The 12,224-nt window shown below is 38.0% G+C and overlaps 1 pseudogene; it reads left to right on the top strand.

The window, feature by feature from the left end:
• LOC149255145 (2-oxoglutarate and iron-dependent oxygenase domain-containing protein CP2-like) overlaps positions 1–11,441 on the top strand; it is a 41,959-nt pseudogene extending 30,518 nt beyond the window's left edge.
• The last annotated feature ends 783 nt before the right edge of the window (positions 11,442–12,224 follow it).

The following is a 12,224-nucleotide window of genomic DNA, read 5'->3' as shown; positions in this document are numbered from 1 at the left end:
ATGTGACGTTTTCCAAAGCGTGGGAAAGCCATCACATCAAGATGAAATTCCCTTGTAGATAGTTAACAGCTTCAAGCATTTAAGAAATGGGCAGTCGACTTTTTGGGGCCCATTAACCCATCGAAGCATCATTCCCATGACAGGTACATTATCACTACCACATATTACCTTACCCGATGGGTTGAAGCTGCACCAACTAAACATTGCATTGCAGACACTACCTCCAAGTTCATTTTCAAAATATTATCACTCAGTTTGGGTAGCCTTGAAGCCTCACCAGTGACTAGGGAACCCACTTAATTAATGATACAATCACCTTATTATTGCATAACTTTATGATATGACACCATAACAACAGCCCATACATCTCCCAGGAAAATGCCAATGTGGAAGACTTCAACAATATCCTAGAGAGAGGCCTCACCAAGATATGCCCTGCTAACCGAGATGACTATGACGAGTGGCATCCAGCCACATTATGGGCTTATCATACAACACTCAAGTTCCTACAAAATTATATACCCTTCTAGCTTATCTATGGATGAGAAGTTGTAGTACTTGTCGAGTTTATCATCCTCAATCTTTTCATTGCACAGGCCACTCACATGAAAGAAGATGAATCAATTACAAAACAATTGGATGAACTATGGGAGTTGGATGAAGCCAGATTCTTGACAGATTTACACCAAGCTATCGAGAAGGAGAGTTAGAAAGCATGGCACGACCAACACATAAAGAGGAAGTCCTTTGCACTTGGAGATCAGGTACTTCTATATGACATCAAGTTCCTAAAACATCTTGGAAAGCTAAGAATGCATTGTTTAGGACCACTCAGCGGAAGTACAATAATCAAGAATTGTCAAACTTGCACAAATGGATGGAGTCCTATTGCCTAGTTGGGTGAATGGTGCACACCTAAATCCCTTCCATGGCACAACTAGTTCCACATCAAACTGACTTAATCTTTGAAAGGGGATCGTAGCTAGGTCTAGGTAGAGTCAGTTAGTTATCTTAGTGTGTCAATCTCTTCAGTTGCATCAGTTATTTTATTTTCGTCAACTATTTCAGTCATGTCAGTTGTAAATAAATGTCCTTTAGTTATTTTAGTTGTGTCAGTCGAGTGCCTCCCTTCACAGCTGATTTTGGTCAGGGAGTCTCATGTGGGAATCATCTTGTTCGTAATAATTAGTAATAATTCCCTCCATCATTTCGAATTTGGGAAAAATATCTCCCATAATGTCCCTGACACGATACAATGACCACCTTCAAGGAACCTGACATCATATCGCCATAATTAACCATCATTCCCACCCTTTCTTTTAGTTTTCGCGCCATCTGGGTTAGGTCTAGGTCACAGTCACCATTACTTCCACAAATTTAAATGAATATATAAATTTTCCATATTAATTAGTTAAACGGTCTAAAAAAATGTCATGTCAAGTGTTTCTATTTAGTTTTCATGGAAAAGATAAGTTTTTCAGTAGCAAACCCTAGGTGGTCGAATTGCCTAGTCTCGATTCTATGTCAAATTTCCTCGGTCCTCGGCCCAAATTCAAGCCCCTGTGCCTGTTTTATATAATTTTCAAATTAGAACCATGACTAAGGTAGCCATAATATTTTTCTCACCCTTGAATCTGGCTCTAGAGTCTCTAAAACTGAGCCTTTCTATGGCAAATAGGACAAGGCTTCACTTGTGGAAAATGACCTCTCGGACTCTTTCCATTTCCCAATGCTCAAGTGCAAAGTTTTTTTGAATTTTGTAGCAAAATAAAATGGAAGCCATTCGTCCATAATCAAAGAGGATTTCAAAGGCCTACAAAGGTCGACACTGCTAAATTTGTCCAATTTGCTAGTGTTCGACACTACTAGAGAAACAATGCAATGTATTAACTTCCTCATCATCCAAATGCATGGAGGTTCTCTATGGATTAATAATGAATACCCCATACATGCCAATGACATTCAGAGACTTACGGGACTATCTCCTAGAGGAGCCACCATGTCATATGTGTTCTATAATACTTCAAAGTGGGGAAATAAGGTCGGCGATGACAACTACTACAAAAAGTATGAGACTTAACATGGTGGTAAGGGAGCCCTTATTGAACCAATTAAAAGACCTACCATCAAATTCACTTGCTATACAATTTTTGGAAAGTTTATGCACCATTACTCAAGGGGTGAGTGCACCCTGGACACCATTTAAGTAGCGGAAGCTTGTGCGCAAGGCACATAATTAAATTGGTGCAGTTTCATGTTGAATGATCTCTTTGAAGCTTGTGAGGATGTATATAAGAGGGTAACGCATGTCATATATGGATTTATTGTCTTTTCCTTAGCTATGATGAAGTGGTGCCATCGGAAGGCATATAAATAACACCAGTTGCTTAGAATCAACCCTTTGCACTCAGATACTTACCATGGCGGACTTGTAGGTACCCCAATGGTAAGGAAATTAATGAGGCTTCTTTCGCAGGATGGTATCAAAAGATGCCAGTTGTCACCAAAGCCAGCCTGAGGATCCCACTGTTGCTCCTAGATGAATATTTGCATGAAATATGGTTTGGTATAATCCATGGCAACACCTGGATTTAGCTTAAGTGTGCCAACCCAAACACATTCTAGATGCACGCTCTGCCCTTCCTTCTCTCAAAGGAGACATTCCATACCAAAGTAACATCCTGGTCAGCGGTTGTTGGAGAAATTAGGGAAGGCAATATGAGATATTCATTCGAAGAGATGTTTCTCAAGTCAGTGCCTAGCGAAACCCCTTTTGTCTCCAAGAAACGAATTGAAAACGAAACACTCAATCCAGTGATAAAGAAGCTTCAAACAAAGATGATGTATTTTTTCAATACTCTGGAAGATATCGAAGCGTCAGTAAGACCTTTCCCCTCATTTTCTTAATTTATCAATGCTAGTCCAATTGTTAATTTAACCTGCATCCCATCCATTTCTTTAATTCCCTTCTTGGGACCTCATTCTCATACTGTGCCCACCATGTGAAGCACTCACCCACTCGCCACTAGGCCACCATCAATTCCAAAGAAATCGATTAAAGTTACCTCTACGCAAGTGGTTGATCTCACTAGAAAGGAACCACAATCCAATGCCATCACACCAATCACTGAGGAAAACCCATAGTCAACATCCAATGTGTCCCCAATGTTGCGCAATCCATCACCCAGAACAACCTCCTCCTCAGGCACCATCTATAACATTCCTCCATTCGGGAATATTCTAAGTACTAAGACGGAAATGGAAGTAGAATTTGTAATATAATACATTACAGACACTACAAATGAAGCACTTATAATTCCCCCTACAAACACGAAGTTCGATAATATATCTTTGTTGTCTTTATTTCTAGCACCAGGTGCACTAATGGAAAATGGTCAGTGTATCACCTTTGAAAACCAGGACACATAAACTATACGCGCCTTTACCCTAACACCCAACCTTGCCCCCCTTCCACCACAGCATTTCAGCCCATACCCTATCAACACTCACACCCCCAAGCCCTCGCAGCTGAAGACCTCACCCCAAGGGTGGTATGAGAAGTTAGTTTCCAGTAGCAAACCACTTCAAAGTCAGTGCCCTACACTTGCTACCATGACGCCTAATGAACTCCAGATTTGGTCGTCATCTCAATTGTTTAATTGTATTCAACTAGTTTCACACCAAGAAGAGGCATTGCACAATAATATGATAATCGAGCACAAGCAACAACAACAACAAATTATTTCCATTATAGCTAAAAGAGATAAGATTCTTCAGGAGAAGTGGGTGCTACAGAAACAGATTGATGACATCAAGGCAAAATTCTAGGATCTTTGGCTCTCAGTTTCCGAAATAGTAACAAATGCACCAGAATACTTTTCAACCCTCACTCTTTCGGAATGTTGCGACCATATCAAAATTTCCTACACCTACCTTGTCTCAACAAACAAAGAGCTCAAAAGAACTATTACCGCCATTCCAAGGGCACTACCAGATCCAAAAACCCAGTATGTTAGCGAGATGGAGTAGAAAATCATTAAAGTGGATTGCGTGAAAGCCTTTCTTATCCAGGCTACGAGGGAAGCTAAAGAACTCTTAACTCAAGTTCGAGACTGTTTAGGCTACCTTGCGAAGAAAAATACACCAGTTTACCCCTACACCAACATGATAATTATCTCTTCAACCAAGCCATGGAAACTCAAGACCTCAACTGGCAAAAGGATCTCTTAGCAGAGGCGAATGTCCTTGAAAATCAAATCCAATAGATTGAGGACGAATCGCGTGAGACAAATACTCTACTTTGTGACCTTAAGCCACCAGAACAGGGCCACTTCCATAAGCTATATTATATTAGCATAGAGGCATAAACTCAAGGGAATGCCCTATTGATGACACAGTATGCTCAACCAACAACTAAACTCATAGGACAATTCATCGATCAAGCAAGCACTCTCACAGGACCATGGAAGTCGACACTTGTAAGCACATAGTTTAAAATTGCAAGCATCCAGTCTGTCCTAGAGTTGGGTCCTTCTTTTGAAGAAACAGGCCAAGGAGGAGAAATACCGGTAGGAGCACCGCAACAACAAGAAGCACCAGCAAATGATTGACCCGGGGATAGTCAATGAACTGTGGTTGGGGCCTGTTGCGTCCTTCGTTTTGGGGACAAATTTTTGTCACCTTTTGGTGTTTTTACCATATTTTGACCAAAAGTAACTGATGGAAATTTTCGGAGAAGGAAGTTGAGGAAGGAGAATTAATCTATTAAAATCCAACAGTTGTAGAAGATCAGTAGCAAAATCAGGGCACATGCAATCAAATTCGAGTCGAAAATTTTATTAAATAGTAGAGGAAGTAGTTGCATCTTAGCAACAAAGGCAACCAAAAAGGAATATGTGAAGCATCCAAGGAGAGAAAGTAGCAGTCCAGGCGAGAAGAGTGCTTAAAAGGCCAAAGGAAAAACCAGAAAGAAGAGAGAAGAGAGTGTACTAAAATGTTGTCACGAATCTTATTGAGCCTACATGATTTTGTAACCACATAGACATATGCTAGACTATATTCTCTAGTCCTATCCCATAGTGAAGGCTTTTGGGCCTAAATGTAATGATATAATGCTAGTTGAACCTAATAAAAGAGTAATTTGCAGGGATGTCTGGTGCTCTACTTGTGTTGGTTTTATGTGTCCCATCTTAAAATTTTATTATGAATGCATGTATTTATTTTATGTTCTTTTGGATTCTTTAGTTGTTTTATTTTGAAAATATTAATTTTCTGATGCCTTGGTTTTGAGTTTAATGAGTATTGGTAGCCTTATGCAATTTCTCTTGATGCTGGGTTCCAATCCCTTAACCAAGTAAGGTCGTAGCGTGCTTCGGGTGAGATGCCTTATTCTTCTTGACTAAGGTGAAAATGCCAGTGCTATGCTAAACTATGGTGGGTCCTTTTTTACCCCATGTGCATGAACCTAGGGTCTTAACTTCACCATTTTTCGCCAACAAGAAACTACCTATTATTTTATCCTCATTCATTTTCAGGTTTTCATATTATATCATGTAGTTCTCTAGTTTTGCATTTTTGACTTTGGTGTCCCCCTCATAATTGCTTACAAGTTTAACCCACATTTCCGTGATTGTCTCATACTACATTACTTTGACAAATTTTGATGGTGAAATTCCATGGGAAATTGTATTCATAGCCTTAACATTTCTTTCATACCTTTTCTTACCAACCGTGTTAGTTGGAGTTTCTTGGTTTTGATACCCACTAACTACAATTTTCCAAATGTCTATGCCAAGTGACATCAAATAAGTCTTCATTCTAATTTTCCAAAAGGTAAAGTTTGTCCCATTCAATAGTGGAGATCTGCTTGAGAAAGCGTCATCTTAAATTTCCATTTCATGAAATATTCCTTCCAACGGTTAGGTTGTTAGTGAAGGAAACTGCTCTAATACTAATTGTTGAATATTAAGAGTGGGGGAACGAATCAGTATTTTTATTTCCCAAACTAAACTTTCACTTCAATTCTTATTTCTTGTTAATTTATGGAATAAATAGAAAATCATCACTTAATTAAACACACACAGAACACCAAAGATTTAACATGGAAACCAATATATGGAGAAAACTACAAACAAAATTTATTTTCTTTTGAGTGATAGTTGTAGGCTACATTTACAAAAATTGCAAGCACCCACTTGCATGATATATTTATCCCCTTTCTAATTTTGCAGCCCTTGACCCACTAGATACACCTATCCCCAAATTTTAGTAGGAAAACACCTATCAAGAACACAGATCCCCAATTAGTGTTGTTTAATTGTTTAGCTCTTTCCTTTCTTCACTATGTATTAGCAACTGCAATTTTTTGCAAATGCATGGTTTATATTACCCACCTTACTCTTCCCTTTTATTCTATGATCTTTTTGTTAATATTTTTTCTTCACCGCACCATCAACCCACTTTTATACTCATTTCCCTTTTGTTTGTATGGTTTAGATCCTTCGTTTATCATGGGTATAGGTCCATGGGTTTACCCATGGAAATCCTCACCTGATTATATCAACACATAACAACTTATCAAATTTATCTCCTTTTATTTTGTCTCTTTTCTCCATGTGATCACATGTTGAAGCTGAGGGCTAGTCTTGTCATTATTTTTAGTACCAGGTGCCAAGCTCTTGGCTTCTTCTGATTGACAGTAGGAACCACAACCTTAATTCCTCCAACTGAATTTGGTGTCTGAAACACAAAAAACCAAAATTTTTAAATACCCACCAATTTCTAACAAGTTCTAGGTGATCCGATCAAATCGTAACAAAGATGTCACTTCGCCCCTCACCCTCCTCGAGTATATCTGAAATTTGACAGGTGGGGGTTGGGGGGGTGGGGGGCGCTCTGCAATTTATCCTATATGTAATTAGAAATCCCCAAAATCTTTAAAGTGTGCCCTGTTGATCTAAATGGGAAAGTTAGTGTTTGTTGTGCTAAATTCCAATTCAGAATAGTAAACAAATTGCTTGAGGATTATGAGGTAAATTGCAAGTTTTACATGAGTTTTTATGTCTTTATATGTAATTCATGAGCTTAAAACATGAATTAAAAAAACACTAAACAACAGCATAACAATAATAGCCTTAGCAATTGATAAAGGAGTTCACCCCTCTTGGGCTACGTCTCCTTGGTCCAGCTTCCAATGGCTTGACCCAATCTCATTATACTCAAAATATTTGAGTGATAAAGAGTGCATTAAGTGTGCTGACCAAAAGAGTGCCTAGTTTACCCTTCAAGGAAACATTCTCTTGAAAATAATTCTCACTCTAGACATAGGAAAACCTATAGTTAGTCATGAAACAATCAGCAAGAAATTGGTTCTCAAATCAAGACCCCGTACTCCATCTGACAATGAGCATAACAAGTACAACAATTCACTTGAAGTACTAAAAGAGAACTTTCCTCAAAGGCATATTGAGAAAAGAGAAACATGAGCTACACCATAGATGTCTCAGCTGGTGCAAGAAAAATATGAAGGCTAGAAAACCCCTACAAGGTCCTCTTCATTCTCAAAATCCTTCAAAAACTTATTCAACCCCTTGGTTGATACTAGCACCCATAGACTTAAACCTACAAAAAGTCTCTTCATAAGTGCTCCAATGGCTCTGAAACTTGTTCCATTTGCTTCAAAAGACCAAAAAATGCATTTCTAGCCTCCTCCTACTCCTGAAAAGACCAAAAAATGAAGAAGATATGAGATTTCCTAGCCTTTCTGCTAGTCACTCTACAATTTCCCCAAAATCCAGCACGTCCTACAATTTCACCCTAAAATCCGCTAACGGAGTGCCGATTCTGCCAAGCTCCAAGCAAAATTGTCAGAGCGTTTAAATGGCCTTAACTCCAAAAATCATGGCCACATTTCCGCCACACGTCCTGGGGCTGGCCCCTTAACGTTGGTGGTCATCTTGGTGGTTTAGTAATGAGGTCACATGGGCGGTCTTGGTGGAGGTTGGGCTAGTGGTTAGGAATTGGAGGTTTCAAGCGCAATTAAGAGGCCAATCATTAAGGTTTTCACATGTGGATGGCATGGTGTTAGGCACGGTGGTTAAGGTATGGTTAGTGGAGTTAACATCACAGTAAAACCATGTTCACATGCTAGGCGCCAGTGGTTGGGGTTGTGGTTTCCACCACGGGGACGGTGGTTATGGTAACTGCCGCGATATGGTCATATGCGGTGGTAACGGTTAATGTTAACAGTTTTTTAGGGCCGTGGTTAGCCCCTAGCCATGGTTCGTGGATCGAGGTCAAAGGTTAACCATGGTACCCACCCCCCAATATATGTGAACTACACGTTAAATAAAATATCTTTGCCACCATATAACAAGTCCTACCATTGGCGCATTGGTGAATGCGGTGTTTAGTTTGTAACACGTTCAATGACTGAACCTCACAGAGTCTAGTCCAACCTACCCACAAGTTTTTAGTGGCCACCGAGGTGCCACGTGGCAACCTCTGGCTGGGCCATGTGGCAACCTCTGGTTGGTCCATGTTTCAAACCAACAACTAATCATATACAACCCAATCAGTGCCTCCAGAACCTACCACATGGTGAGCTTCCATTGTCTATTTAAAGCCCAGTCAACCTTTCACAGTCAACAGGCCTAGTCAGTTGTACGGACTGTTGACTAGGCAACTTGTACCTTTTTTGTCCAAATTTTCCTGTTTGGGAAAATGAACATAACTTGTTTCCAGGAGCATATGTTACCTGTTTCTCGCACAACAAGTTGCTCTGAATTCAGGACGACAAGCACTACATGGTCGTTCAAGTTCCACATTGATTCAACAACTTTGAATTTTGAGCAATGTTTTGAGCTCCGAATCACCTATGATGTCATTTATGCTCAAATTCAATAATTGACAAGTAACTTTAGGACCCCCCAACTTATCCAAACTTTAACAGGGGGGTTTGAAGTTTTTTTGTCCTAAGCAATTTATTGTCATGCAACGTTCCACATGAGGTTAATCAGTTTCACTACATGCCATTTCCACTATGTACTGGTGGCTTATGGGTGTGTTGTAGCAACTACAACACCCCCCAAAATTTTTTAACCTGTATACCTACATTTTGGGTCCCCCTTGATTTTACAAGTATATCTCTATTGCATTGCTTTAACATGCCATTTATATAGTCTAATCATCTCAGAATGTAATCCTTGAACCAATTTTCATCATGGCTTGCTTAAGCATTAACTCCACCACCATATCCCAATTCACATAATATAGAGTTTATTGAACATGACATTTATGCACCCTTGGAAGTTTGCTTGGTTTGGATTTTGTTTCGGCTAATGTTCAAAGTAATCTTGATGCATGGTTGCAGAAACTCTATCATATTTTCTAAGGAACAATGTTTCATGCAAATATTGAATTATTTACATCACATTACAGATATATGGCACTTGCTTCCCTACTTACATACGAGAAAGGGGATAAATTATCAAAAGAAGGGACCAAGGCATTTCTACCATGGAAAAGGAGGACATACCTTTCACCATTCCTCCACAATCAACTTATGTTTCTTTTGGCATGCCACCTACCATGCCTCTCAATGCCACTTTTAATTTGATGTGGAATTATTGTCCTGACTTATATGGTTGAGGAAAACTAGAGTGATGGCATTCTCAAGAAAATGTATCTCAAGTAGAGGACTGAATTTCTACTCAGATGATCATAAAAAAATAAAAGACTAACTCATTGAATTCCAATTATACGAATGCAGAGCTTTTTATCATAAGAAGTGATTCAGATTATCAACTAGAAAACAATCTAAAGTGTGGATTATCTCAAAATATTTTGAAAATATTAGGACACAGTAATCAATAATTAAGCAATCGTAATGAAGCTATAATTAAACAATTTCTAGTAGAGGAATTGCAGGGATATAGTAATTCTACAATCACCCCTAAAAAATAAATGGAAGCAGCTCGTCTCGCTAGAGAATCAAGAAGTAAGTATTATATTGGACTAAAGAATGATGGTTCTCGTATGATACTATTATAAGGTGGAAGTTTGAATGAAGTAAATTGTGAATGAATTAAACGTTTAGGTAAAAAGGAAGGAAAAGGAATGTGGCAATTGGGGTGTCAGTTTAAAGTATGACAAACTTATCCAAGTCAATTAATAAGTATACCTTGAACTATGACTTTTCTCCATCTCATCATGATTTCTTACCCCAATCACAAATCCCATCTATAACTTTTATTCATTCCTTCATTCTAAATTATGTTAATTGCATCACCAAAATGCAATCCCCTTAGTTGCATTTTCATTGACAACTAAATTCAATCACATTTTCATTGGCGACTGATTTCAATCACATTATCATTTGTGGTTGGTTTTAATCACATTTTCAATTTGTTTTATCACATCACACTCATTTAATTAAAATGTGATTTTCCTCATCATTAACACTTTGTCTTCTTTGCAATGATTAAGGGGAGGTTTTTCAAGTCGCACCCATCACCAAGGATTGAAAGAGGGAATTCAAACCACTTGGTTGCATAGTCAAATTATAGTCCTTTGGTTGCATAGTCAAATTACAACATATGTCGACACAAAAGAAGATAGTGTGCTAAGTATGGACACTGTATGGTATTATGATGATGGCACGAACCTTGTCATGGAGAGGGACTATGGTGTTGATTGGAATCTGGCAAAGTAGCTACATCAAGAATTATACGCGTTGAATCCTAATCAATTGTTTTTTCAATATTTTATCAATGCCATTAAAGGTAATATTGAGGAGATTTTTAGAAGAATTATTTCAAAACCATCCCCTGGGATTTATACATTTAGAAAGCTTCGTCATAATTTTATTAAATGATTTTTTTTCTGAGGTGGATAACTTTCAAAAGTGGGTTCATGCAACAAAGTTAAAAATAATGAGATAAAATATAATACTTGATAAATTGATGGTAGAGTGTACAACTCCTTTGGCTTCAATTTTCTTTCCTAATCTTTGTGGTTCATACCTTGATTCCCATCGTGGCCTCGTTGTTGTGTATAGAAAGGATAAAGATTTAGAGCTAGGTTCTCATGTATATGACTATGAAGTAACATTAAATGTTTGCATGGGTAAACAATTTACTAGTGGGAATATCCTTTTTAGGGGAATACTATGTTAGAATTATGTTAATGGTAATACTTATAAGGAGGAAATTTTTAAATATTCTCATGTTCCTGGCCAAGTTATGCTAGATGTTGGTCATCATTTTCATCGAGCAAAGATCATTACCTCCGGTTATAGGGTGAATTTGATTCTTTGTTGTAGAATTTCATTGTTCAGAGAGCTAAATATGTATCAAACTGAATTTTCTAGTTGGTGTGGTGAATGCCTTCACTACAAGCAAGAACGACAAAAGAAATATTTGTTGCAAGGAAGCAGGAATTAATTCAAATATATTAGGGTTAATTCATTCAACTAGACTATGAATTGTACCATATTCACTGCTATCAACATTCACCTCCAATCATATTATCTGTACATAGCGTGAAGGGTTCATGGTGGCAAAGTTTCTTACTATTATTTTCACCATGGGTTGAATACTAGTTATTTAGGTACAAAATTGTCAACTTACCCCTTTTTGGGGTATCAATTTAACCATAAACACCAATATTTCAATAAGTTTTTCCTGAAATTTAAGAAAAAAAATTGGATTGAATAAAACATATTTGTCCTTGCATGTCACATAAATTTATCACAGTACTTCGAGTTCAAAGAGAAAAACTTATACATATGCAGTTTTACCTACTTTTCCTATACCATCATATAGCAGCATGATAACTATTGTATCATTTAGGGAACATAAGGGGAAGGAAAGAAATTTGGTAACCTCATCCATCATGGAGAGGTGTCATAAATTGCAACTCATTATCATATGGAAAATATTATTTGTCATATTCATGAAACTAATAATGTAAAGGTCAACCAAAAGTCATAAGGAATTTAAAGAGTCATGGGGGAAGGTGAAAGGTCACCTCCTAATTTCTATAAATGTCTCCCCATGCCTCTATAGAGGGCACTTTTAGCACTTGAAATTTATTAGCATTTAGATAGTTTTTTTTTGCTTAGGGAGATGAAAAAATTCTCGCTCTTGGAAACTTTTAGGATGAGTGGTGGCGAGGCTAGGGTTTTTTTCTTATAGTTGATATGAGCAACCCTCATTCCACTATTG

The sequence above is a fragment of the Pinus tabuliformis genome, chromosome 7 (genome assembly GCF_031772625.1).
Source record: "Pinus tabuliformis cultivar Carrire ecotype Pingquan chromosome 7, CPIR1, whole genome shotgun sequence".
Classification (NCBI taxonomy): Eukaryota; Viridiplantae; Streptophyta; class Pinopsida; order Pinales; family Pinaceae; genus Pinus; species Pinus tabuliformis.
Note: the sequence above shows the minus strand (reverse complement) of the source record. Positions and strands in the feature narration are given on the sequence as shown.